The sequence below is a fragment of the Rhipicephalus sanguineus genome, chromosome 10 (assembly GCF_013339695.2).
Source record: "Rhipicephalus sanguineus isolate Rsan-2018 chromosome 10, BIME_Rsan_1.4, whole genome shotgun sequence".
Classification (NCBI taxonomy): Eukaryota; Metazoa; Arthropoda; class Arachnida; order Ixodida; family Ixodidae; genus Rhipicephalus; species Rhipicephalus sanguineus.
In genome coordinates, this window is record NC_051185.1 from 50,511,024 (window position 1) to 50,524,669 (window position 13,646).

General features: G+C 47.9%; 1 protein-coding gene across 2 annotated transcripts in view; it reads right to left on the reverse strand.

Moving 5' to 3' along the window:
- The window catches only part of LOC119371849 (uncharacterized), a 51,320-nt gene that overhangs the window by 6,617 nt on the left and 31,057 nt on the right, over positions 1-13,646 (reverse strand). The window lies entirely within an intron of this gene.

Consider the following 13,646-nt stretch of genomic DNA (forward strand, 5'->3'; position numbering starts at 1 on the left):
CTGTCACAGGAATCGGTATAACACGAAAGTACAACGTGTCTTCACAGACGTAATTGAGCGTTTGTTGGGCATTCTTTAGCCCCAACGGCGAAGGAATGAATGCTATAGCAACAAATTGTAATGTCACGCGAAGAACGGCAAGCAGCTCGAAACTTGCAACGCGCTGCTCAAGCAGAAAGGACGCACGGAACGAACATACACAGGATGAGCGCGAACTGTCACAGTTGTAACTTATTTCTGCGTGAGCAGCACGCTCCTTTCGCAAGAGCGGCCGCTGCAATGAGCGAAGCGACCTTCATGCTCTCAACGCAAACATGCGGTGAGAGCGAAAGACGTACAAACCACCGCCATCAAGAGATAAGCGCGCGCACGAGCGACCACGCCCTGTAGAGGCGCGCACTCGTCGCGACGCATGGGGCGTCGATCTTTAAAGCGCGCTCTTCGAGCCCTTCGCGCCATCTCGCTAGTAATAACGAAAACACGCTGATGTACCACCGATCTCTGAGTACCGCCACCGGAAAATGGTGTATATACAGGATTTTATTTTCGATTCATGGGCACGGCCATGTTGGTCTCATAAGCAATTGTTTTGCCGGTTTTCTACGTCGTAATATGAAATGATCATGGTCATGAAACGTTGAATGTGCCGGCCCAAGCGTTTTCGTGGGTGGTAGTTCACTGTAGCACTGTTTGTTTATTTGATACGGGTACAAAACTGCACCAAGATGGCGGCGCTGGAGCGCGTCCGGCAAATGGTGTATAAACAGCTCGCTGTTGGCACAGCGAAGAACGTGCCGTCTGTGGCCGAATCGTTTCGCGCCGCGGGCTGCGGAGCGAGAGGTCGTAAGTTCGACTCCCGGTGACGGAATAGTTTTTTTCTTTGCCATCTGTTAGTCTTTATATTTTACATCATATCCGTGACGGAAATACGTCAGTGGAGCCGTGGTGGACCCCGGCATAAAACACTTTCGTGTTAAAAAAATGCGCCTGGAGTGTCTATATAGTTGCGATCGCAATAAAATTTGGGAAACAACTAGCACCATTCGAAAACGCAGCTCCAACAGACAATAAAGACAGCGGGCACAGCGCGGCGTAACAGTTGATACGCCGGCGGACCACAAGCCATCCCTGGTACCATAGGCGTGCGCATAGGGGGGGCAGGGGAGGCGCCCCCCCTAATCACCTAAGAGGGGGGCGCAAAATCTGCCTCGTACATTCCCCCCCCTAGTCACCTTAGAAAGGGGGGGCGCGCAAAATCTGCCTCGTACATTGACTTCATCGGGGGGGGGGGGCGCTGCGATGAACCTTCGCCCCCCCCCCTTATGGGGAACCCTGCGCACGCCTATGCCTGGTACTGCACAACCACGCCCCCCATACAACACCCCGAGGTCAGTGCCAATCCCTACAAATCACAGGCAAGGCCTGTATCATTTGACACGCTGTCCCTGCGTTGTTACTTGCGCTGAAAAGCTGAAAAGGAATACCAACATGGCCAACCTCACGGCATTTCGAACGCTTGTGTGTTTAGAGAAAGTTGGGACAATTTTGAAGCACGTTGGGCTCTACTATCGGAGAGCGCTAAGCTGTCCATACAAGCGGAGTATGCGGCCAATTTCTACACCATGATTTTAAATCACCTTGAGGGGCTATTATTTCGCTCATTCCGCTGTACCGTTAGCGCTTATAAGCAAATGAAACACATTATGATATACCGCTATTACAAATCGGAAGCTATAACATAGTGTAAATGGTATGCCACTGACCAGTTTGATGATGCACACTAAGTAAACACTGCTTCATTAACATTATTTTTTTTATTCGCCTGGGTTGCAACGCGGCACAATACCAAAGAAAAATAATGGTAATTATCATTATTATTTAGTAGCTCCAATAAAGAGGCTTGCAGCAGCTATTAAAAGGAAAAACCGCGAAGTGGGTTTTCCCTCTAAAAGCCTCTTATGGGGGAGAAGCTAGAGCTTGTGAACGAGTTTTAGCAATGCAAAAAGGCGGATTTTGAGGAGCGTTTCAAGAAACTTACCCTGGCGGTCGCCTGCCGTAGAGGTACACACTTTACAAAATCGCAAATAGCATTTATTTAGCTACAGCGATAAACCGCACGGGTCTTGGCCAGTGACGTCATACACACACGCCCGCGAGCGGCTGACGTCATCGAATTGCGAGTGACGTCCGCGCAGCGATTATGTTCACCGGATAAGCACAGATAAAGATCTTGACAATGTTCCTGCGGTGGTATTTAAACGGTAGGCCTCTAACATCGCAGTAACCCTTTTTTGGCGAATAAAGGATAACAAGGATCTAGGGATTTAAAGAAAGGATTTGGTTTTACGTGCAAAAACCATGATATGATTGAGCCACGCCGTAATGGAGGGCTCCGGAAATTTTTTACCATGGGATGTTCTTTAATATGCTCTGATGTCGAACAATACACGGACCTCTAGCGTTTCGCCTGCATCAAAATGGGGACGTCGCGGCCGGGATTCGACCCCGCGACCTTCGGGTCAGCTGTCGCGACCCGTAACCAGCGTACCACCGAGGCGGACGTAGATGAAAGGAAAGTTGCGGGCGCAGAGCTTGTGCCCGTGAACTCTTAACGCGAAGTAGTCCGATTTGTTGCGCATTTAGTACCGCTGGCGAAAAACAGAAGGCTGTGCGCCATAAACGTTGCGTACAATTTGCTTTGTCGGCTAAGACAGCCATTTGTGGGTGAAATTCGTCGCAAGTTTCTGAGGCAAGTAGACGCAAGAACCAGAAGATGACAAACGCTGACCTGGTGAAGACGCAGGCACCAATTAGCCTGTGAGATGCTCGAAAAAAAAAAAAAAAGTCAGACATTCTTACGCTCGCAAAACCGTGAAACGACAACGTATAAAATGAAACGAATGTGAATATATCAGTAGTGTGTGTTGCGTCCACTTTCAAACAGCTTGCTGCAGATAATGAAGTAATGCTCTTTCCTTTCTATTTGTAGCGTAGAAAGCAGGAACCGAATTGTGGAACTACATTCATTTCTGATAGTAATTACACAATTTGGCTCCGTAGCTTTCGCTTTATTAGCGAGAAAAATTGTTCGGAGTATAGTAGCGAAGCCCTTGGCTCTAGCGACAACAACACCACAGGCTTTCTGGCCCCTTCAGGAGGAATAGAGCGCTTTTACAAAGCCCCGCGTGTGAGCAAGTGCGCTTGGACTCTTGATGCGTTTCCCACAACGTTGATGTTTCCTCGAGAATTTCTTTCGCGTAAGCCAGCGCGAAGGATCAGTCAAAGAAACCATTGATCAAAGAAACCACTCTCGCAGAAAATTACTAGAGTTTTCATATTAAGGTGAAAGCCTTAGATCCCTTATGAAACCCCAAAAGTAACCGTCGGCGTCGTCGGTGTCAACACGAACGGTCCAAAAAGTGTCACATGATGACATCATCTGCGACTTCATGATCACGTCACCAATCTCCCACATTTGACGTCCTTGGGACGTCGCTCTGACGTCATGTAGCATGACATCACCTGATGACGTCATCACATGGTATTGTGGCTTGGTCAAAGGCGGCCAATCCCGGAGAAAGTACACGCCCACGTGAGGTACAGAAAGCTTCGGTTAGGGAGGGGGGGGGGAGGGGGGGAGGGGGTTGACATCAAGAAGAAAAACGTGGCTGCCGCCTTCGACTGATCTGAGGCGAATGCATAAACGACCCAGTGACTTTTTTTGCAGACGTAAGCATTAGCCTATATAATTTTTTTTTTCAAATATACTGGCCATGATCACGGGCATCTTCATTAAGAGGCGTTCATTGTACGTCTCTATAGCATTGGATATTGTACTGATCTTTCCATTCATTTCTTCCCTCTGCGTTAACTGCACATAACTTTAGTGCTCTGACTTGTAAATTTTGTATAGTGCGCTGCTAATTACTGGCAGGTATTGTTTAGTTAGTGATGCAATAAACGTGTTATTCCCAGGGTGTTCCGATGTTTATTGCGCATCCAGGAGCCTAAAAACAAGCCGGTGCCTCTACGAGCCGCCAACGTGTGTTTACACACATTTGTTTTCTAAAAAATAACAACTAAATATTTATTTTAATGAGAATAATACTGACGAGCGGTAGCGATCACACCGTACTCCAACAGCCGAAATGCATCGCAGTGTGCGATCATAATCATCATCTTTGTTAAATTCTGTATAGCACCTGCTTTGTCCGGTGCTTTCACGCCTGTCAGCAGACTTAAAATGTTATATGACTATTTTTTAAATGCGAAGCATTTCTTAGCGAACCTTTGGCACTTTGAGCGCTTCTATCTACCTATCTATCTATCTATCTATCTATCTATCTATCTATCTATCTATCTATCTATCTATCCGCCTACGTCTCGGTGCTCTCACGATCGCCTCTTTAACTTGGTGTAGACCAAAATTGGCATGGGAGGGTAAGAGGATTTGGTGAATATGACTGTCGTGTCATGACATGAATAACGTGAAAATCCTGTCGCGTACGTCGTCAAACCATTTCCTACAGACACGTGTGTTACATACCCGTTTACGACGGGCCCCGGTGTACGGGTATGCGCCACAGGTGATTGACAGTTTATATCTAACCGGGAACGGCGAGAACAGACATTGGTAACTTAAATGCGAGAGCGTTAATAAAAACCGACATCGGTAGCGTTGACCCGACGAATGGAAAGAATGAAAATTGGGATCCCAGCAGGAATCGAACCCAAGCATTCTGCGTGGCAATCAGGTATTCTACCACCGAGCCACGCCAGCTCTCTAAACTGCTTTGGAAAAACAGCGTATGCAGGCGTAATATCGGTGCAACGTCAATTGTGGTTGTGATGCTTGCTATCTAATTTTACAAGCAAGCAATAAACACTACATGATATTCCTACGATCTGTACTCTTACGATACAGGCGTTATATCAATTTAACATCTGTGTTTCCAGTGTTGGCTCCGCTTTTATAGCAGTCTAATAAACATTACATTTGTATTCTTACGATTCAGCAAGCTATATCGAAGCATTGCTCGACCCCGGAGGAATACATTAACGAAAGTTACGTAGATATTCACATCAACGCACTGTAAACTGCACTTAGTCCGCCAGAACGACGCAGTGTCCTCTTCATTTCTTGCAAAGCTGGGCGATGGCCTCATGATGACCGAGCATGATGCCAGATTGTTTGACAGCCGCTTTGTAGACTAGGCTACGTAGGCCACATACGCCCAGGTAGTCTACGAATACGACAAGCGCCATCCACTATGTTGGTCTACGTTGCACTATCCAGGCCTACCAGCCTCGACGGCCTCTACCTCACCAACGCGAAGGGTGACTTCAGATTTCAATATGTCGCCGGCTCTATCTACAGGCAATTTGTCGACGAAATGATCGAGGCATCCACGATTTCGAACAACTGTACTATGCCTCATACTTCACTACATATAGACCCCTCGTCACCGCGATCACGACCGGATCCGATAACAAGTCATGACCAACAGCTCGTGCGCACTGATCCCGGTGTTGATGACCTTGTTTCTCGCACCTTTCACACAGGTTTGTGAAACGTGCGTGTGTTCTCCATCTAAGGGACAAGTATAAGCACTTCATATCAGCTTACCGCTTCTGGTGTTGGTAATACCCACGTTGCCGTTGGCAGCGTTACCCAACTGTAAACAACTCATTATATAACACATATGCGGCTATTCAACGTATATGTGCGCGTATAAAATTTATATAAATCTTTAGCGTCATTTTGTAACGTTTCGCCAGTAAAAAAAATTACGCCACGGTCACCTTCCCGCCGCGTGCTTCGCATAACATCGACTCCCCCAGTACGTGGGATCTGCCGAATTTTCTCCTTTTGTGCTTTGTTCTCGTAATAGGTTATTGCTGTTGCACTACTGTGTACTTGACATGATTTAAGAAGCCTGTTGGCTATATGGTCTCTGTTCTCGAACTATTTTCGCTGTTTTACTATTGTTCTTGTTATTGTTCTGCATTATTGTTTACTATTCTCATTGCTAATTTTGCTATTCTGACTTTGCTCCTGAGCTTATGTATGGGTGAATAGAGCATGGTCGGGAAGAATTAATCTGCGTTTAGTCCTTTCAACTTACATAGTGTATGTCTAAATAATATTAATAAATAAATAAAATACTTATGAGCGAATTGATGCGAGCTAGTTGGTACAAATTCATGGTGAATACTGCATTAATATGTTCCCCTTTCCCGGTATATCTGTTACCCCGCCACGGTGGTCTAGTGGATATGGCGCTCGGCTGTTGGCCCGAAGGTCGCGGGATCGAATCCCGGCCGCGGCGGCTGCATTTTCGATGGAGGCGAAAATGTTTGAGGCCCTTGTGCTTAGATTTAGGTGCATGTTAAAGAACCCGAGGTGGTCAAAGTTTCCGGAGCCCTTCACTACGGCGTCTCTCATAATCATATCGTGGTTTTGGGACGTTAAACCCCAGATATTATTATATTGTATTTATCTGTTCTTTGTATATTTAAGCGCGTGTTAAATAAACATTTCAGTTGGCAGTCAGTGTTGGTCCTGTGTACTTCCTAGTCTATGTCTACATCGCGCCGTTTTTCACTATAAATAAAATACGATCATCATCTTCTTCTTCTGCTTCTTCATCTTCGTCATTATCATTATCAGCAGCAGCAGAAGCAGCGGCCTGCGTTCGAAGGCTGCAACCCAGCTTTTCCTGTGCGAGCTGATGAATTCACTTAATGCCTGCAAATTCCTTCGTTTCTTCGCTCCACCGAGCCCTTTGCTGTCCACTGCCGCGCATCTCACCTCTTAGTATTCATTCCGATGTTCTGCTATCTGCCGTCACGACGTAGCCTGCCCTGGGTCATTTTTTTCCCTTTCAATATCTACTAGGATAACGGCTGCCCTGTTTGTTATCTGATTCCCTCTGCCGTATTGTACGAGGCGCGAATGAAGCCGCGTTTTCCTCTCCGGACACGCTGCGCCATCTAGCGGCACCAGTACGATGTCCACTCCCGTGGCGCGCGTCCGCAGAAAAGACAAATTGTGGGGACGACTCAATGATCAGAACGGCATTGAGTTAAGGCAACGCGGCTGTTATAACAGCTCGTAGCCGACGTTAGTGCACGTAAGCCAACAGGTGGGCAACATTTGCATCCTTTAGCCAATATTAGCAGACACAAACCATCAACAGAAATCAGGCAACACTAACCAACAATAAATAGTGCTAATCTGTGCTCGTATGCGAGTAAATGCGGCGGTAAAGTCAGTGATCGCAATTGTCGCCATCGTACCTGGTTACAGAAAGTCAAGTCATGTTACATGTAAATGGATGTAAAAATATCTGTGCGGAATCTAGCCTCGGTAACCTGTGTGACACTGCGTGTATAGGACTATGACTTCGAAGTGTTCTTTATACGTCATAGATCCTATGTGTACATATTACTTCTGATTGGTTTTCGTTATTTTCTCATTCTGTCTTGTTTTAAGTGTGTGACACTCCAGGGGCCCGGCTTGTATTCCATCCATACATCTCATGTGGCGTCGTCACGCTCGTGATCAAGTGTTGAATCAAGACAGGCCTAAAACAAGTCTAGCAATGCTGAAAACCGGATTGAAATCAACGAATGCTGTCAAAAATGATATAATTAACCGAAATAACCAAGAAGGGACCGAAATAATTAACTTATAATCGCTAAAAACGCCCCGAAAACATGCTCGTGGCTGTTTTGCCGAGCAAGAAATGGCGCCACCGCCTGGTCAAAAGCACGAACGACCCCCCTACTGGCACTCATTCTTCTGCTTTTCCGGCGCATTCGTCGCTACATCTTTGCAGGGAAAACAACATGACGAAACTCGCTGCAGACTACACGTATCAAAACGCAGCAAAAAGTATAGCGCGCAAGTCGCATACTGAGTTCGCGAATCTCGCTAACAAGATACTACTCGTCGCGGGGAAACCCTGCATGCTTACCTCAAACCAGGCCCGTAGTCAGGGGGGGGGGAGGTGTCGGGGGGCCCGGGCCCCTCCGAAATTTTCATGATACATGGGGTTTTACCGAAAATAAATGATGAAAATAGGCGTTTTTCTTAAATAGTCAAGGCTTTCAGCAAGTGGGCCCCCGCCCAAAAAAAAAATTCCTGGCTACGGGCCTGCCTCAAACGTTGACGTCATCGGTGGTTTGGTAAACGGAACAGTAGGAACTCTATGAACGGGAATAGCTGGGTGCCCGTGCTACGCACTTCCTCAGGTTTCACAGTAGAAGAACTGGTTTTGTTTTTTTTTAACACGAAAGTATTTTATGCCGGGGTCCACCACGGCTCCACTGACGCATTTCCGTCACGGATATGGCGTTGTAAAATATAAAGACTAACACATGGCAAAGAAAAAACTAGAAGAAAAAAAAAGTCGCCTGCATCTTCCCACGGGGGGAACTCGAGTAAATGGGTCGCAGAGTGGTGGGGGTACCGCGTGAATGTTGCGTAATTGGGTATGGTTTGGTAATGCTTAATTGTTACACGATGCGCACACCAAGTACGACTTGAACGGCTACAGCATGCACGAAGTTCCGGGTCCGCAGCTCGCTTGAAACGCTTGCGTTCAGCGTCGTATGCTCGTCTCTTCGCCGCCTTGTCTTCTGCCTTGCTTGCTGTTGTTGACGCCGACGACGGTGAGCGTGAAGTAACGTTGCCTTCAACGAGTGGTGGGACGCTGATTGAAGGTACTGTTGCTTCCATCGCATCTACTCGAGTCAAGCAAAGCGTCAAGTCAAGCGAAAGCCAAGTAAAGACGCCCTTGACTAAATTCCGAACGCGCGCTCCGCCACTTATATACACACCGCCCGCGTTCGAGGGAGAGGAGGGAGGGACGGAGAGGAGAGGCTTGCTGCCGGCACGAGACGAGCCGAGCATGCGCAGTGGGAGTGTGGACGGCACCGCCGACGCCGCAGGTGCGACTAAGAAATGCTCTGCATTTAAAAGTTCTGTCACCGGTAATCGAACTTACGACCCCTCGATCCCCAGCGCGCAGCGCGAAACGACTCCGCCACAGACGGCACGTTGTTCATCATACTAACGGCGTGCTATTTATATATTCCATTTGCCGGTGGCGGTACTCAGAGATCGGTGGTACATCAGCGTGTTTTTGTTATCACTAGCGAGATGGCGCGAAGGGCGCTCTTTTAAGTCGTCGTCCCACGCGTTGAGATGAGCGTGCGCCTCTACAGGGCGTGGTGGTCGTGCGCGCGGGCTTAACTTGTACGTCTTGCGCTCTCACCGCAAGTTTACGTTGAATATACAGAGAGCACGAAGGTCACTTCGCTCACTGCAGCGGTCGCTTTTGCGAAAGGAGCGCGCTACTCACAAACAAATAAGTCACAACTGTGACAGTTCGCGCTCATCATGTGTATACTTGTGCGTTCGTTTTGTGCGTCCTAATTCGTATATGACCAGCGCGTTTTAACTGTCGAGCTGTGACAGTTGTTAGTTCGCGCTCATCCTGTGCATGTTCGTTCCGTGCGCCCTTTCTGCTTTAGCAGTGCGTTGCAAGTTTTGAGCTGCTTGCCGTTCTTCGCGTGAGATTACAACTTGTTGCTATAGCATTCATTCTTTCGCCCTCGGGGCGAAAGAATGCACAACAAACTCTCAACTACGCCTGTGAAGACACATTTTACTTTCGTGTTATACCGATTCCTATGACAGAGGGATCAGCCACGGTTTTTTCTTATTTTTCTGTGTTTTTCAAGATTAGCATCATGTTGATGGAATAGCCTGCTCTAACGTAGCCTAACGTCCCATCGGTGTTTTTCTATATAAATAAAAAAAAACGAACAAAAAAGTGGTTAGAAGAATTCTAGAATCGGCAGTCTCTTCTATATTACGTATTCAGTGTAGGACAAGATTGTTTGAATATGCACGAAGCGGATTTGACGCCGCACAGCACCGGATAAATTTTGAAGGATTTTAACGCGAAGCATTTCTGTGGGAACTGAGCTGAGGTTCCAGAAGTGGCTTCCGGGTTTTCTCGAAATATTTCGAGGGGGGGGAGTGATTAAAGCCCCCAATTCCACCTCCCTGGCTACGCCAATGGTCAACAAAATACGTCATTAAACAAATAGGACCCAGCACTAGGCACCATTAGGCCGACATATACAACTAGCCGACATTAGACATGCCCTGACTCCTCACTAAAAGTACCTAACGACTTCGTAATGTCGTTGTGTTTGAAAATAATTGATCTTTTCGGTGTCCTAATCATCTAAAAGGGGGGCCATTCTACCCCATAATTTTACTCAATCGAACCTCTCACGTCATTTTTTAATGCGCAGGGTTATTATGGATACGACGGCTTTTTTTTTTCTATAATGGCGTCAAAGGACCATTGATGATGCATAAAAAAAACTGTTTACTTCCCATTTTTACCCAGGAAAGCCAAAGACCAATGGCAGGCCTTTGTGAGAAGCACGTCATCAGTTCAGTATCGTTTTTTCACCAATTGCGGAGCTCGTGTTTCTTTTGGACTCGACCAGGGGGACCAGGAGGCGCTGCGGTCAAACTTGCACCCCCCCCCCTCCTCTTTTCGGGGACTTCAAGTATACGCCAATTACCGAGCACGCCCCCCCCCCCCCCCTCCCGCCGTTTTTCTCAACCTGCTCTGTGCTACAGACTCCTGCAGCAGTGGTTCCTATAAGAACCAAATTTCTTATGGTTTTTAGATACGTGCACGATTTCTTAGTACTTTTATGGTGTGGTGCCTCGGAGTTGCATTCTTAGTTGTCACATTGTCGGAGCACGTGAAGAACATCTTCTCCCCCTTGTCAAACCACATAAAATTTCACACGAGATTACCGTCGGTTTCAGTGAAAACAGTAAATGCATGCGTATCCATTAAATCATTTCATTAGGAGTACAGGCATGCATTCTTCTTGGAGGCTCTTCCCACGCCATCTTGAATTTAGCTCCGTGATGAAACAAAAGCCCCCCTCCAAATCTTGTCCGATTATCTTTTACCGAGGGTGGGGGGGGGGGGGACGATTGGTTTGCCGTTTTAATCTTTGCCAACTGCCACAGGGAGGGGACACAACGCCTGTGTATACTGTTTAGGGAGTACGGGATATGTAAGTATAAGATAGGAAGGTAAGAACTAAGGAGGAAAGAAGTAAGCAAAGGGCAGGAAACACATAAAAACGGTAACGTAGAAACGACACAGACACGTCTGAACAGAAAGGAGACGAAAAAAAAAGAATGCCCCCACCTCCCGAAGGGAATCCTGAGGAAAAGCGAATGCATTTCTTGCGCCGAGAGAGGGTACCGTTGCCGTCAGACATTCACCTTCACCGACTTCTGCCATCGCCTTGAGAGGCACCCAGTTAGCGAATGGTCCAGAGTGAGGCGCGAGCAGACGGGAGAGTGGGGCGCCAGCGTTCTCGGCTCGGCGTTGGCGTTTCACAGCGGCGTCTCGAGCACACATTTCCGGATGTTCTTGAGCGGCGCCCAGCCAGCGAACGGTCGAGAGTGAGGCGCGAGCGGACGGGAGAGTGGGGCGCAGGGAGGAGAGAGAGCGAACGGCGAGAGAAGGAGCGGCGAAGCACAGCACCTACCCTCTCCTACACTTTCTCGCACCACATGCTCCGGTTGCTAGGGGCGAGGATAAGCGCGCGCGCCCGCAGCTGTTGCTATGGGAGAGCGCCCCGCGGACAACGCCGGATGCCTTACATAGCCCGACTAAGAAATGCATTCGCATTTAAAAACCAAATGCAGCTCCATTACTGTGAAACCTGACGAAGTGCGTAGCACGGGCACCCAGTGATTCCCGTTCGTAGAGCGCCCACTGCATGCTTCATTTACCAAACCGTCGATTACTTTAACTGTTTTTCTTGATTACTTTGACGTTTGAGGTAAGCATGTCGGTTTTTCCGGCACGAGTAGGATATTGTTAGGGAGGTTCGAAAACTCGGTGTGCGACATGAGCGCTGCTTTTTGATGCGCTTTATCAACTTCCTGCTTGTTACGCCAGTTGAGATACGCGTCGTCTGCAGCGAGTCCCGTCAGGTTGTTCCCCCTTTCGGATGTAGCGACTAAGCGCCGGCGAAGTGCCTGTGGGAGGAGCAATCGCTCGTTCGGCGAGGCGGTGGCGCCCTCTCTTGCGCGGCGAAGGAGCCAACCGCATGTGTCCGAAGCATTTTTAGCGATGTTAAGCTAATTATTGCGATTACTTCTTGATTATTTTTATTGCGATAGCAATTATATGGACCGTCTCGGCTGGAAAATGTCCGTCCCCGCCGCCGTCATTCACCGTATATGTATAAGTATGTGTAATACAACGGAGGCGTTGTCAACAGTGATATAAATATTTAATTCCCAACAGTTTCGGGAGGGGTCCTCCCTTCTTCGGGGGATGAGTTGGGAATTAAATGTTTATATCACTGTTGACAACGCCTCCGTTGTATTACACCCATTACCCGAGAAGAACTGGCCCATTGAAGCATATCTACACTTATAAGTGTGTATATATATATATAGAAAGGCCACAAAGGAAAATAATTAAGAAATTTTTTCCGACGCGCGGAATCGAACGGGCGACCTCTCGCTTTTCAGCCCGCCGCGTTAGACGTTAGGCCACGACAGCACCGTCTCTCAGCCTGCTAACGGCGAGCTATTTATATACACCATGTAATTCAGCATGCTTTCTTAGTGGCCACATAGATGGCGCGACATGCGCGCGTGTTGCGCGCTTTAAAGATCGTCGCCCCGCCCCTGCGAACGCCGTTGCTGTTCGCTCTACAGGGCGTCGTCGCTTTCGTGCGCTTATCTCAAGAAGGGGCGGCCGGTGGAGTGCTTCGCTTCGCTCGCTGCAGCGGCCGCGTTTGCGAAAGGAGCGCGCTGTTCAAACAGAAATAAGTAACCATTGTGACAATTAGTTCGCGCTCGTCTTGTGTGTACCTGTTCGTTTGTTTCGTGCGTCCTGCTTTATGTTTGAGCAGTGCGCTTCAAGTGTCGAGCTGTGACGCATTAGTTCGCGCTCGTCCTGTGTGCGTTCTTGCAGCGGCTATTGCAGAAGAAGCAAGGAGATGCATGCTTGGGAATACGAATGAACGAAGCAATCGAAGAAGATATGAATGCATTTCTGAACGAATGAACAATATAGCGAAAAAAAATTAAGGAGTAGTTCCACGTTTTGAAGGTGGGTGACCAGTGAAGCTGTTTGGCCGCACGACACTGAGGTGACACATAATTTCGAACCGTAGCCGATCGCACACCCTGCAACTGAATCCTATATGCCTGTGCAGAAATAGCATTTTAAATGAGCGCATACTCCTTTAAAGGGCTACCGACCTCGATTTTCCAAGCTTTTTACTCCGCCATACAAACCTCCTTTACACAGAGACAGCTCTAAGCAAGTGTGAAGCTCAGCAAATGCTCGTAAGGTATTTTATTTTGACATTAAAGTCAGTTTTCTCATGGCGCACCTACCGGCATCGACACTAACTTAGCGTCAGGCTACAGCCCTAATTCTGGTGACTTAACGCAGTAGTCTAGCTCGTTGTGATGACGTCAGGTGCCAAAACTTTCAAAATGGCCGCTAGTGCGTCACTAACGGAGCCACGGTACGGAGCGGCCGTGGAAACGTCCCGGCATCTTG